The following is a 12,864-nucleotide window of genomic DNA, read 5'->3' as shown; positions in this document are numbered from 1 at the left end:
CTAGCTAGAACTTCAGTTTTTATCTCTCTTACATTGTAATTCCCCTCTGAAATTGCCCGAACTTTCCAGTTAAGAACATCACAGGTCCTCTGGTGTATTCGTCCTGGGAAATCTGAGGGAATCAAGACACAAGAGGAAGGAGATGGATCTGTTCTTCCCTATTCCCTCCTAGCTCCTGAAGAGAAAGGGAGACAATCTATGGGTGGGTGGGTGGGAGGGGGCACAGACGATCTCTAGTGGCAGCAGAAAGGATCATACCCCTGAAGAAACCAGAGAGGATATACCAAAGAGATAGTGGAATAAACACCTTCTGGCTTCCCTTTGTAAACTAGCAAAGGCTGCCCTCTAGAAGGGAAAGGAAAGGAAGAGAAGAGCACCATCCAGCTCTGGAATTACACTGAATCTGTGGTGACAAGACATTCAGGTAGGAAATATCTGCTGCAGAGTTGGGAGGTGTGAGACTAGACCTTGTGTACCCATATTTGGATCAGACGCAAAAACAACTGAGTCATCAACATAAAGATAATATTTAAATATTTTTTAAATATATGTGAACAGTATGAAGGTTCCTTAAAAAACTAAAAATAGAACTACCATACGACCCAGCAATCCCACTACTGGGCATATACCCTGAGAAAACCATAATTCAGAAAGAGTCATGTACCACAATATTCATTGCAGCTCTATTTACAATAGCCAGGACATGGAAGCAACCTAAGTGTCTATCAACAAATGAATGGATAAGGTGCAGAACATATATGCAATGGAATATTACTCAGCCATAAAAAGAAACGAAATCGAGTTATTTGTAGTGAGGTGGATGGACCGAGAGTCTGTCATACAGAGTGACGTAAGTCAGAAAGAGAAAAACAAATACCGTATGCTGACACATATATATGGAATCTAAAAAAAAAATGGTTCTGAAGAACCTAGGGGCAGGACAGGAATAAAGACGCAGACGTAGGGCTTCCCTGGTGGCGCAGTGGTTGAGAGTCTGCCTGCCAATGCAGGGGACACGGGTTCGAGCCCTGGTCTGGGAAGATCCCACATGCCGCGGAGCAACAAAGCCCGTGAGCCACAATTACTGAGCCTGCGCGTCTGGAGCCTGTGCTCCGCAACAAGAGAGGCCGCGACAGTGAGAGGCCCGCGCATCGCGATGAAGAGCGGCCCCCGCTCTCCGCAACTGGAGAAAGCCCTCGCACAGAAACGAAGACCCAACACAGCCAAAAATAAATAAATAAATTTATAAAAAAAAAAAAAAAAAAAAAGACGCAGACGTAGAGAATGGACTTGAGGACACAGGGAGGGGGAAGGGAAGCTGGGACGAAGTGAGAGAGTGGCATGGACATATATACACTACCGAATATAATATTGATAGCTAGTGGGAAGCAGCCGCATAGCACAGGGAGATCAGCTGGGTGCTTTGTGACCACCTAGAGGGGTGGGATAGGGAGGGTGGGAGGGAGACGCAAGAGGGAGGAGATATGGGGATATATGTATATGTATAGCTGATTCACTTTGTTATAAAGCAGAAATTAACACACCATTGTAAAGCAATTATACTCCAATAAGGATGTTTAAATATATATATATATGTGAGAAGGAGCAGGTACTAAATGCTAAACACTTTCGTAGGAGTTGCTCCTGCATGTTATGCCTTTGCATCCTCTTCCTTTTGCCGCTAAGCCTGCATTGCAAGCTCTCCCTCATAAATCTTTCGTCTTGGCGGTAATATAGTATTTCTACCACCAGGTGGAGGTGTCCCACTGCTCTTCACTTACTATCAAAGAGAAGAGATGTTCTTAAGAAATTTTGGGGGTGGGGGCAGGGGTCAGGTTCCTTGGTTCCACTAGTTATACAAATAAGCACTTGCCTTCACGCCCAAGAGCGAAAAGAATTTGAAGAGTGAGCATAAAAGGTCAGGCAGTGGCTGCCTCTTCCTCTCTTTTTGTTTTCTTAGTCCTTTGGTTTCCATGGGGATCTGTGTTTGAGCAGCAACTCTGAATCCATTTACTGCCCCTCAAGGCTTGGGGCTGAGCCCAGAGACTGGCTGTGAAGAACAGCAGGAGCTGGAATGGGTGGAAAGGAGGAGATTTATTTGGTAAACTTGGAGAGCAAAAGACGAGGACAGGTATAGAAGGAGGAGTGATGAGGGGAACCTTGGAATGGAGTGCACAGAGGAATGTGAAAGGCAAATAATGTTTTAGTTCAAATAAAATTTGGGGACATTAAAGTCTTTTCAATTGTCTTCTTACCATAGACCATTTCAGGACACACTCTGGGCCCTTTATAATACCAGGTCCCCTCCTACCCCTATCCAAAAACATCAGTAGACCTGTGTCAGAACCTGCCTGGGGTCCTGACATGTCCACCTGTTCCAAAAGCACTCTGGAGCAAGAGATGAGAACTCCAAGGAAAGACCATCCACTGTATTCCCCCGGTACGGTATAGTGCCTGACACATGGTAAACTCTCAGTAAAATATTTGTTGAATGGATGAATAAATAAGAGCAATAAGAATAGGATAGCTTTGGGAATTCCCTGGTGATCCAGTGGTTAGGACTCTGCGCTCTCACTGCCGAGGTCCTGGGTTTGATCCCTGGTCGGGGAACTAAGATCCAAGCCGCGTGGCGTGGCCAAAAAAAATAAATATAGAAATAAATTTTTTTTTAATATGATAGCTTTAGCTTTAACTAATTTTACTTAATTCTAGCATGAGAGAAGACAAACTAGAGACAAAGAAAAAATGTTGTCTTTTCTTGTCATCAAAATCATGAGGATGTGAATGTGTTCATTCACAGATCAATTCATTCAAAGATCGATTATGGGGTTTTGTTGCTTTTCTGCTTAATCAGAGGTTTTTTTCATATTTGCATTACTAATAGCCCCTGTTTCTAAGAGTATTTGCATTTCCGTCAGTTTGGGCCACTATTCAGTATCCATTCACAGATAGCAGTTGATCTACATATGAACAGCGCTCTACCTGGTGATAGAATCAAGTTTTCCCCCTTAATCGCTTACTTTTCAGCCCCACCTTTCCACCTCACTTTCTCTCCCATTATCCTGTTTAATTACCACTCTCTATAATTATCTAATTTATTTACTTGCATTTTTATTGCTCGTCACCTCCCACAGCTAACAAGCTCCTTGCTGCTTTCCTCACACAGCCTTCTATTCTAAATTTTAGAGTCTAAATACTCAAGTCTTACCTTTTTTTTGAAAACTCCATTTTAAGTGAATTCTTCATGATCCTCCTTTAATCTATTCACCCTCCTGCCCTCCAGTTGGAAGTGACATTTCCTTCCTCTGAATGAGTACACATTTGATCTGCATTTCTCAGCGCACTCACCACTTGGCATGATAATATTGCCATCAAATGTAGTGAGCTTGAAAGATTGGCCAGGCACTGGGCCAAATGCTTTAACTGTTTTGTTAAATCTCCACCACAATCCTATCAAGTAGACACTATTAATCTCGTTTTTATTTTATTTTATTTTGGCCGTGCCACGTGTCTTGCAGGATCTTAGTTCCCAGACCAGGGATTGAACCCAGGCCCTCGTCAGTGAAAGCACCGAGTCCTAACCACTGGACCCCTAGGGAACTCCTTTAACCTCATTTTTATATGAGGAAACCAAGGCTCAGAGAAGTTAAGTAAAATGCCCCAAATCATGCAGCTGATTGGTGGTAAAGGCAATTTAAACCCAAAAAGTCACAGCCAGAATCCATATAGTCTTTGAGCACAGACTTTGTTGTAAGGAAAATGTGTTAGAGCCTCAGCTCCATAATTCACGGCGGCATGACCCTCAGCAATTTACTAACCTCTCTAAACCTCAATTTCCTAGTTGGTAAAATGGGGATAATAATGTCTACCTCACAAGATCACTGCAAGACAGAGCCTCACATAGCCTTGTCAAAAAGAAGTGGCCCAAAAAAAAAAAAAAAAAAGAAGTGGCCCATAAAGAGTAGCTATTAGCATTACCTGCTTACCTGTTTTACCTCCCATACCTAGTTAACACTCCTTCCAGAAGGATCTGCTTTTATCCTCTTTGCATTTGTGACATCTAGCACAGTGTTTTACATATCGTACCTAAACACCACGGACATATGTTTAATAGAGGGATGGGGGGAGGGAGGGAAGAATGGATGAATGGATGAATTGATTGATAATTTATTGCTGGTGACAATCAGTCCAAGTCAAATCTCCTTTCTTCTTCCCCTGGAACTTTATGCATACTCTATGAAATTTCTTCACATTGTATTATATGTGTGTGTGTGTGTGTATACATCTTTTTTTTTTGGCTGCGCTGCACGGCTTGCAGGACCAGGGATTGAACTCAGGCCCCGGAAGTGAAAGTGTGAAGTCCTAACCACTGGACCACCAGAGAATTCCCTGTACTGTATTATGTTTTCTTGTTTAACATTTCCCTGCTTGTCAAGGAGAGGCAGGTCCATGTCTCATTTACCTTTGTCACCATAGTATCTCAGTTCTGTTGTTCGTCTCTTAATATGAGCATGCATGTGATTCTATGTTGAGAAGTGCATATTTTTTTAATTCTACTTGCTCCTTAAATGCAGGTCTGGTGAGTGAAATATGAAATGCATTTGATAAATGTTTGTTGAGAGTATATTGGAAGGCCTAGCTTGGTCCTTATGTCCCAAAAGAAGGAAAGAATTTCTCTGGCTTGGGCTGGGGTTTAAATCCTGAGGTGATTCTGTCATCTGGAGATACAGAATCATGAACCTGTAAGTTGCTTTGGGTTTTTTTGTTTTTGTTTTTGTTTTTAATTTTACTCCTTTTTTTTTTTTTAATTTATTTTTGGCTGCGTTGGGTCTTTGTTGCTGCGCGCAGCCTTTCTCTAGTTGCAGCAACCAGGGGCTACTCTTGGTTGTGGTGTGCGGGTTTCTCATTGTGGTGGCTTCTCTTGCTGCGGAGCACGGGCTGTAGGCACGCAGGCTTCAGTAGTTGCGGCGCATGGGCTCAGTAGTTGTGGCACACGGGCTTAGTTGCTCCGCGGCATGTGGGATCTTCCCGGACTAGGGATCGAACCCGTGTCCCCTACATTGGCATGTGGATTCTTTTTTTTTTTTTTTTTTTTTGGCATGTGGATTCTTAACCACTGCGCCACCAGGGAAATCCCCTGCTTTGGTTTTTGACTGGACTTAACTTCTAGAGGTCACAAAGATCGGCAGGCCTGAAGATTGTTGGTTAATTTTAATATTTTAACTTAATTTAAAATTTAAATGAAATTTCAATATGCAAATTCAATTATAATCACATTAAGGTTTGTGGAAGAAAGGGAGAAACAACAACTTAAGGAATGTAGTCGGAATGCAGTCCATCCCACTCTGGCATTCCATTCAGTGAGCACACAGTGAGTCTCTCCGTTCTCCTGACCCTCTCTAATATAAGCACAAATATGATTCTATATTGATACTTTTTATTCTACCTACCCCCTAAATGCGGGCCTTCTACGTCATTTCATACTCAAAGAAATGATCATCTGTTCCAATACCAGAGCGAAACAGTCTCTGGTGCATTCCTTCCTCAGGGATTTTCAACTTTGCCTCCAGATGATTTTGTCTTAACTAGTGCCTTTATAAACTGACTCCCATGGATCTATTTTTGCAGAACCCTGTGGAGAAACTGTTGCAACAGACACACTTTGTTGATTCACGTAGATAGTCACATGTAAAGCACAGAGGTTAAAGCCACGTGTTAAAGTCATCTGGTCTAACCTTATCACTACACATGAGGAAACTGAAGTCTGGACAGAGAAAGGTGATTTTCCCAAGGTGATTTGACTGGGAAGTGGCAGAGTCTACTAGAACCCAAATCAATGATTTCCCCACTAAAAATGGAAATATGTGTCATATTTCAATATAAGCTCCTGGAGGGTAGAAAGGACATGAGGTTATATTCACATACATCATTCCCAGCTAGCACAGAGTGATACCCAATGAATATCAAAGAATGGCCAAACTATGATTTCATATAAATGTGCTTTTTTTTTTTTTCTGCCGCTGCTGCACAGCTTACAGGATCTTAGTTCCCTGACCAGGGATCAAACCCTGGCCCCAGCAGTTAAAGCACCGAGTCCTAACCACTGAACCACCAGGGAATTCCCTAAATGTGCTTTTTATTTTGAAAATTATATATTTTTAATGCTCTTATTTTAAACAGATCTTACGTTTAGAAGGGATTTCATCTTACTCTAATGGTATGGCGCTTTTTCGTTTGTTTTCTAAGATTTTAGAGTATGTAATGTGATTTTGTTGTTTATTTTCTAAGGTTACTTTCAGGTATCTTGTGGGGGGAGGGAAATGTTCCTTCTTCCATTTCAAGAAAAAAATACTGGTATTTCAAGCTGACTGAATAAAGAAGGACAGCTTAGAAATGGTGTGTAAGGATGGGGACGTTTGCAGTATAAAGATGGGAGCAGGGCTTCCCTGGTGGCGCAGTGGTTGAGAATCTGCCTGCTAATGCAGGGGACACGGGTTTGAGCCCTGGTCTGGGAAGATCCCACATGCCACAGAGCAGCTAGGCGCGTGAGCCACAATTACTGAGCCTGCGCGTCTGGAGCCTGTGCTCCACAACAAGAGAGGCCGCGATAGTGAGAGGCCCGTGCACCGCGATGAAGAGTGGCCCCCGCTTGCCACAACTAGAGAAAGCCCTCGCACAGAAACAAAGACCCAACACAGCCATAAATAAATAAATAAAAATTAAAAAAAAAAAAATAGGAGCAGGTGATGGAAAGAATAACTCCCCTTGAATAGCAAGCTTGTTTCTCCCAATTCCCCCTCTGTACCCTCTCTTTTCTTTCAGACTTTCATCCAGTTTTTTTTTTGAAACATACACATATCCTGGTGACATTTATCCCTTGACCAAACAATGGGAACAGAAGTCACTGAAACATATAGGGCAAGGAAATATCTAAACCTCATAGAGTAGAATTTGGTCATTACGTTTCTTCTCCATCATCACCAATTTCTGCTCCAAATCCACTGATCCCCTTTCCTCATCTTTGTATATACATTTTAAAACATATATACCTTTATACCTCTCTCTGTATATATGTATATATACAGAGAGAGAACAGAGAGAGAGAGAGATACAGATAATATACATATATACACAGATATATAGATATAGATATCTGTATATATTTATCTACAGAGAGGGAGAGAGAGAGAGGAGAGATAGTATTCACAACATGTGTAGTAAATTCCTGAACTTCATATTAGATTCCATGGGATTAAGTGGATCATGGGGTCAAGAAATGTGCAATGCACTTTAAGATGGAGAAAGAATAGAGAATCAAACAGTATATGATTATTAAATAACATAAGTACTATGTTGCCATTCAGTCTCATAAAAATGCTTGATTGCAGGGAGGCACAGAATTCTCCACAATATACACCATGAATCTTTTTATTTTTTTTAACTGAAGTCTCGTTGATTTACAATATTGTGTTAGTTTCTGGCGTACAGCAAAATGATTCAGACATATATATGTGTGTATATATATATATTCTTTTCCATTATGGTTTATGACAGGATATTAATATAGTTCCCTGTGCTGTACAGTAGGACCTAGTTGTTTATCTCTTTTGTATATAGTAGGTTGTATCTGCTAATCCCAAACTCCTAATTTATCCTTCCCCAACCCTCTTCCCCCTTTGGTAACCATAAGTTTGTTTTCCTGTCTGTGAGTCTATTTCTGTTTTGTAAGTTCATTTGCACTGTATTTTAGATTCCACATATAAGCGATATCATATGACATTTGTCTTTCTCTTTCTGACTTACTTCACTTAGTATGATAATCTCTAGGTCCATCCATGTTGCTGCAAATGGCATTATTTCATTCTTTTTTATGGCTGAGTAATATTCCATTGTGTATGTATACCACATCTTCTTTATCCATTCATCTGCTGATGGACATTTAGGTTGCTTCCATGTCTTGGCTATTGTAAACAGTGCTGCTATGAACGTTGGGGTGCATGTATCTTTTTGAATTAAGAGTTTTTGTCTTTTCTAGATGTATACCTGGGAGTGGGATTGCTGGATCATATGGTAACTCTATTTTTAGTTTTTTAAGGAACCTCCATACTGTTTTCCATAGTAGCTGCACCAATTTACATTCCCACCAACAGTGTAGGAGCGTTCCCTTTTTATTTGTTAACTTTTTAATGATGGCCATTCTGACCACTGTGAGGTGATACCTCATTGTAGTTTTGATTTGCATTTCTCTAATAACTATTGATGTTGAGCATCTTTTCATGTTCCTGTTGGCCATCTGTATGGCTTCTTTGGAGAAATGTCTATTTAGGTCTTCTGCCCATTTTTCAACTGGGTTGTTTGTTTTTTTGTTATTGAGTTGTATAAGCTGTTTGTATCTTTTGGAAATTAAGCCCTCATCAGTCGTATCATTTGCAAATATTTTCTCCCATTCCATAGGTTGTCTCTTCATTTTGCTTATGGTTTCCTTTGCTGTGCAAAATCTTATAAGTTTGATTAGGTCCCATTTGTTTATTTTTGACTTTATTTCTATTGCCTTGCCTTGGGAGACTGACTTAAGAAAACATTGCTATGATTTATATCAGATAATGTTTTGCCTATGTTCTCTTCTAGGTACACCATGCATCTTTTAACTTCCATATTTAAGCCAGTGTTATTCACCTGAAACCCACAAAAGTCCAGTAAAGTCAATTATTTACAGCAACTCTTCCAGTTCTTAGCTCCTCTCTCTTTTACCTCATTTGCTACCCAGCCCCTTTGGACTAGCAGGTTGCCTTTTGGATTTCAGCTCCTCCTAGTTCTCCTCAAGTATTCTGGCTTTGATTTGCCCCATCAGCTCTTCTTACTTTGGACTATCTTCTACAGTAAGCTTGCTCTGATCAACTCCATGTCTTGGCTCATTTTGAGGCCATAAGACAGTTCCAGGGTAAATGAGGAGCCACATCAGAAGTCCCTAAGAATCCTGGGATTATCCCAGTTATGGATGAGGAATAAAGGAGCAGCATAATTTGGAAATGGAAATAATGTGAAAAACAAACAAAAGGTTGAAGTCCAATTATCACCAAAAGATTGAAGTCCAATTGCAAAATAGCTGCGTAACAATAAACTGGACAGTGTTTGTTTTATTTTCTGTTGTGTACTAGGTACTTAGCACATAGTAGGTGCTTTAAAAATATTTGTTGAATGAATAAATGTGAATGAATAAACTCTACCAAGGGCAGATTTAAAGGATTTGCACTCAAAATATAATTAGGAATCAATTAGGCATGATCAAAAATTTTCTCAATACTTAAATTAGTCACTGAATGATCCTGTTCCTGGGCACAGTCTCCAATGTGGGGAAATGGATTATTATTTGATTGAAATAGTTTAAGGTATTTAGTTATCAGAATGGAATTGGCTCCTAAAATACAGTGGTCCCCACAAGAAAAAAGAGTTCATAAATTCTAGGGCAGATTGAGAAATTAATTTAAGATCTAGCTTTCAAAGTTTTACTTCTGCTTGGATTCCCTCTCATTCTTGCCTCTTCCCATTTATTCTCTAGTTCCACGGCCTAGTGCAAAGGGCAATTCCTTGAGATGAGATCTGGTTCTGGAGAAACTTTTGAAAAGTCTTTTAACCTTTCTCGGTCTTAGTTTCTTTATCAGAAAAGTGAGATTTGGACATGATCCCCGTGGCCCCCTTCTAGCTCCAAAGTCCTTGGGAGTCACTTGTTCCTCTTCTTAAAGTTTCCTTCTGAAGGCTCTGACCATGTTTCTATTACAGGTTGTCAGTTATTCGTATTTTCTGACATACTTCAATCCCTTTGTTCTTATTCCTCCAAAGAGTTGCCTCTGTGACTTACCTCTTTCTTTCCCATCGCTCTGATTTGTTTTTCCTTCTGATGGCTTGGGGTTTAGTTGCTGTTGCTGCTGTTGTTTTGCCTTTGTCATCATGCTCCCTCCCCACCTTGCCCTCACTGCTCGTACCTCATTTATTGATTTTCTTTCAAATGACCAACCTCAGGCTCCCCAGAACTTTAGCAAATTGTTCCTATAATTTCGTCCTTGAAAACACACACAGAAACACACGCACACGCACACTCACGTGCACGCGCACACACGCACACACGCGCGCACACACTCCTCCCCACCCCCACCCTAGGCTTCTCCAACTGCCTGCTAGGCTCCTGGCCCTTCCCCCACAACCTCCCTTTCCTGTTCCACAACCTTGACCTCTTCACAAACTCCGTTTCCCCTTTGTTTAACATCAGTAACACGGAGAAATTAAGAAACACAAAAAGAATAACTTCTGTCCTTTCTCTTATGAATGTTTAAATTCCTGCCATCCTTTGCAGAATGAACTCTGAAAAGAAACACCAGAAAAGCCTCAGTCCGAATGACCCCCTCGATCTTCACTCCCTCCCTCTGCCCCTAAAACACCATGGCAACTGCCACCTGAAAGAGGCCAGGCGGAAATCATCCAATAAAACCAAGGTTTGCTTGCCAATGCTTTCTTATTTAATAAAGTTCTGCAAAGGGTACTTTTCCCTTACCCTTCATTGCCTTAACTCCCTTAATGCTAGCAAGACAAAGAACATGTGGTAGTACATGTGATTATAAGAACCATCATTTGTTGTAGATATTTACTTGTAGGTCTTCAGTTTTTCTCTGTTAAGTCGAAAGTTTGTCATCCTCCAGGTCTGCACCCAGAAAGTGAGGCCTATAGCAGAGGCAGAAATCAGTGGGATGGCAATAAATGGTCACACTGTGGCGAAAAAAACACAGGCTGTCCAATCAGGCATTACTTGGGCAAATTTCAACCTGCTGTTTATCAGCTGTAAGACCTTGAACAAGAAAGCTACTTTGCGTCTCCATGCCTCAGTTTCTTCATTTGGAAAATGGGGTGTTCTGCTTGTCTAAAATGGGGATTATACAATGTTTACCTTGCAAAGTTATTTTAAGGATTAAATGAGACCGTGCAATCAAAGGGCGTAGTAAGCAGAATGCACCCAAGCTATGATTAGCTATGACTATGGTTATCAATAGAAAGGTTACATGCTTTCTAGACTCCTAGTTTAGTTCTCTTGCAATTAAAATCAAATTCCTCATGGGATTCTAACTTTCAGGAAGGTAGACGAAATGCTTCCACAGTGCCTGCTCCTCTACAAACTAGAAACAGAGGAATGCGAAGAGCAGAGTATTGTCCGGAGAGAAGAGGCCTTCAATGAAATGGCAAAGAATTTCCTGGGCTCCCACATGACTGTAGTTGTATTTTTAGAGCAAAAGCCACTATGAGTCTAGAAACACTTTCAGTGACTTAAAAGTGTATTACTCTCAACAACATCAAAAAACATTTGGGCAACAGTAGTATATACATTTGAGAGGCATGTTATTTATTGGGGCCACGGGCTGGGCTCGCTTCATGTGTACATGGATTCCCCTGCAACAACACTGCAGACTCCTAAGAATCTAGAGCTTATGGTTTAGAAAGCAACAGTCAAGCTCAATTGTCTCAAACTGCAAAAGGATCATTTAAGAGCTTATTTTTAAATTGTAGGCTCCACCCCCCTCCCCCCCACCCCAGAGATTGATTAAGTAGATCAGGGGTAGAGGCTAGGAATGTGAATTCTGGTAAATTCCCTGTGCGGTTGATTACCTTGAGTCCAGAGGAGTTACAGAGCTCTGGGAATTAGCATCCCTGACTGGCCCCTCTTCTTTCTCTTCCAAGGATCTCATTCCAATCACCTACCTTCTCTTTGTTCTTCACAGTTCTGGGCTTCTTTAACTGGAGTGTTGCGCTGATATCACAAAACAACGTGTAGGAAAATCTCTGAGAGTCAAACATAATGACTGGCTTTCTTCAAAGAGCAACAACATTCAATTATGCTTCAATTTTTTTAAAAAGCAACATCATATCTTTGCATTTCAGGGACTTATTTTTTTGATACCAACAGTACCTTAACATCCATTTTAACTAATTCAGAGGCAACCTGTGCTCACAAATGAAGGATACAGAGATTATGCTCGAGTGGTCTGGCTTGAAAATTGGCTCCACAATGTAAACACCCAACAGTACTTTAAGCTATTCCTGAAGAGAGGAAAAATTTTAAGTCAATAGGGAAGCCAAAATAGAAAATGTTGATAAAATTAGAAAATATCATAAGGAGGAACCACAAAACCAGAATAAGAAGTCCATCTTCACCACCAACTCGCCCCATCCAGAACATCCTCCCCCACTAGAGCCTCTCAGTCTCCCACACATGAGAAGGAACTGGGGACAGGGTGCCAGCATAAGTCCCTTTTTCCCATCCTTTATTATCTTCAACGCCCTTGCGTGCCTCTTCAGCTTTTTTGGGAACTTAACTGCTTAGTTTACGAGGTCAAATGACTATGGAACATTTTCCCAAAATTAAATCACCAATTAAAGAAAGAACAGTGTTGTTTTAATATTCTCTTCTGCTGTTTCTCTCAATCTCTCTCTCTCTCATTTCTCTCTCTCCTTTCATTCTCTTGCTCTTTCTCTCCCTCCCTTCTTTTCTCCCTCTCTCTCCCTCTCTCTCCTTCCCCTCCCCTCTCCACTTCACCACACACAGAAACCCCTTTTCAAAGGGGCTTTTTTCCAACTCAGTGAAGTAAAGTCTTTGCCCCTTTGTGGGGAAGGCTCATTAACATTCCCACAGCAGCATCTCTTCAAGGATTTTACTTTTGTAACTCTGTGGGGAGGTCAAGAGGCCACAGTGGAGAGGTAAAAGGAAAAAATGGTAAATGGGGGAGGGCGGAAGAAAGGAGAGGAGGGGAAAGAGCCCTTCCTTTCACAATAAGGCCAGCAAGAAGGAGGGTGGACCAAAGTAGGAAAAGACCAGACAGA

General features: G+C 41.1%; 1 long non-coding RNA gene across 1 annotated transcript; it reads right to left on the bottom strand.

The window, feature by feature from the left end:
- Positions 1–10,574: 10,574 nt before the first annotated feature.
- LOC118891280 lies at positions 10,575–12,218 on the bottom strand. Its single transcript, XR_005018927.1, has 4 exons — positions 12,176–12,218; positions 12,010–12,084; positions 11,653–11,794; positions 10,575–10,716 (listed from the first exon to the last, which is right to left on the bottom strand). It is a non-coding gene; the product is annotated as an uncharacterized LOC118891280 (long non-coding RNA).
- Positions 12,219–12,864: the final 646 nt, after the last annotated feature.

Source organism: Balaenoptera musculus, chromosome 2 (genome assembly GCF_009873245.2).
Source record: "Balaenoptera musculus isolate JJ_BM4_2016_0621 chromosome 2, mBalMus1.pri.v3, whole genome shotgun sequence".
Taxonomy (NCBI): domain Eukaryota; kingdom Metazoa; phylum Chordata; class Mammalia; order Artiodactyla; family Balaenopteridae; genus Balaenoptera; species Balaenoptera musculus.
The sequence above is the reverse complement of the archived record's forward strand: the minus strand, read 5'-3'. Positions and strand labels throughout refer to the sequence as shown.